Below are 2,557 nucleotides of genomic sequence, written 5' to 3' on the forward strand. Positions count from 1 at the left end.
ATATATATATATATATATATATATATATATAAACACACACACGCACACACATATATTTGGTAGTATGCCTTGATGTAGTACATTTTACCAAGTATTTTTTGCCTCAGATCAATATACCATTCCTATTCTCATATTCCATTATAATTGTATTATCCTAGCTGAGGTAGGCCAGATTGTTATTCGAATGAGTCATATAATATTAGAATAATCACAAGAGCAAGATCCCATATTTTAAATGCATTTAATACTATGTGTGTCTCAAATATTTATCTCTAATTCAATTTATGACCTTATAGTTTAATAGGAGAGCATTAGCCTAATAAGTAATTTCTTAAGTTCAAAGATGTTATGGTCCATTGGGATTCCTTATCTTCCTTACCATTTTATCAGCAAGAGGATCATATTTCCCAGCTGGCTTAAGTATGTATTGTTTAGTCTTTGGAAATATATTTCAATTTATTAATTCGTTTCTTTCTCTCTATGGAGGTGAGGTAGTGGTGGTGGTGGTGAGGATTATTGCCGATTTATTCATTTATATATTTATTTTTATTATTGTCATATGTGCAGTCATGGGTGTGTTGTAAGATGTTTGCTTTCCAACCACTTTGTTTCAGGTTCCGTCCTAGTGCAAGGCATCTTGGGCAAGTGTCATCTACTGTATTGTCTGTAGTTCTAATTTTAATATTTATATACAAACAAAACTACAAACATGCTAATTATGAGTTAATATGAATATGACATCTACATTCAATTATTGTTTATATATGTGTGCGTGAGAAGACCCGGCAAGCCAAGTAAGATCGTTGCCAGTGCCCCTGGACTGGTTCTTGTGCGGGTGGCACATGAGATGCACCATTTTGAGCGTGGCCGTTGCCAGTACCGCCTGACTGGCTCCCGTAGGATTTTCGAGCGAGATCGTTGCCAGTGTCCCTGGACTGGCTTGTGCGGGTGGCACATAAAAGACACCATTTCGAGCATGGCCGTTTTCGTGCGGGTGACACGTAAAAGCACCCACTACACTCTCTGAGTGGTTGGCATTAGGAAGAGCATCCAGCTGTAGAAACTCTGCCAAATTAGATTGGAGCCTGGTGTTGCCATCCGGTTTCACCAGTCCTCAGTCAAATCGTCCAACCCATGCTAGCATGGAAAGCGGACGTTAAACGATGATGATGATGATGATATATATATATATATAGCTTCAATATGTGACTATGTTTGTATTGTTGGCAATTTTCTTTCTCCGTCTTCCCTTCTTTGGACTTTTTCTATATTTCTGACGAAGAGCTCCGCTCAAAACGTGAAATTCTCTTTCTTTTCTTTCCTTTCCTGAGCGTCCAATAACACTGTACTTATTCCACATCTTCATGTTGTTGTTTTTTTTGCTTGTTCATGTTTGGATTGTCTATATATATATCATCATCATCATCATCATCATCATCATCATCATCATCATCGTTTAACGTCCGCTTTCCATGCTAGCATGGGTTGGACGATTTGACGGAGGACTGGCAAGCCAGAAGGCTGCACCAGGTTCCAATCTGATTTGGCAGAGTTTCTATAGCTGGAAGCCCTTCCTAATGCCAACCACTCCAAGAGTGTAGCGGGTGCTTTTACATGCCAGCGGCACGAGGGCCTGTCACATGGTACTAGCAAGGCTGCAGTAAATAAACTGTCATCTAAATTATGCAAAAATGAAAATAAAACTGGCATCTCATTTTAAGAGATATATTTATAAAATTTACATAAAAATATCTTGAAATACTTAATTTATTTATTCAATAAAATCGCTATTGGCTTCAACCACGGCCTCCAGATGACTTCAGAATCTCCTGCAACTCTTCTCCTTGTTGTTCTCCTTGTTTAAGTTGGTGAATGCTGCCATAATCCTTACCTTCACTTCATCTTTGATGTTACAAGGAGTTTTGTTGGTCTCTTGCTCAACTGCACCCCACACACATAATAATCAAGGGGGTTGCAGTCTGGGGAGTTAGGTGGCCAGATGTTAGGGGTGATGTGGTTGCAGAAATTGTCTAACTGCCATGACTGAGTTCTCCTGCTTGTGTGGCATGGTGCAGAGTTCTGTTGCCAGACATAGGACCTTCCAGCAGTAACCCTCTTGACCCAGGGCAGCACTATCTCCTCCAGGCACTTGAGGTAGGCCTCTGTGTTGTGTCTGAGGTCATGTGGGAAGATGAATGGAGGCATAACGTTGCCATCACTAGTGATCACTTCAAACACCATGACCGGATGTTTGATTTTATCACTCTTGGTACATGTCGTCAGATTGTACTGTCCTCAGATTAACAACCAAACACTCTGAATTGTTAATATTGGAGTTTCCAGTGTGAATGCCAAGCAGTACAACATGTTGTTTCCAAATTTCTGGCTGAGTGAATTGCGTCATAGTGGTGTTTTTCTCACAGATGGTACCCAACTGACCTTACTATACTGTGTAGTAGACAAGATTCGAAATAAACAATGCACATGCGTGAAATTAAAAGTATAAAATGGCAACAATTTATCCATTGTACCCCATATATATATATATATATATATA

The 2,557-nt window shown here is 39.3% G+C and overlaps 1 protein-coding gene across 1 annotated transcript in view; it reads left to right on the forward strand.

The window, feature by feature from the left end:
- Nucleotides 1-2,557, forward strand: part of LOC106877341 (serine protease 30) — a 39,028-nt gene that overhangs the window by 26,584 nt on the left and 9,887 nt on the right. The gene's annotated exons all lie outside the window — the stretch shown is intronic.

This window comes from Octopus bimaculoides, chromosome 2 (assembly GCF_001194135.2).
Source record: "Octopus bimaculoides isolate UCB-OBI-ISO-001 chromosome 2, ASM119413v2, whole genome shotgun sequence".
Taxonomy (NCBI): Eukaryota; Metazoa; Mollusca; class Cephalopoda; order Octopoda; family Octopodidae; genus Octopus; species Octopus bimaculoides.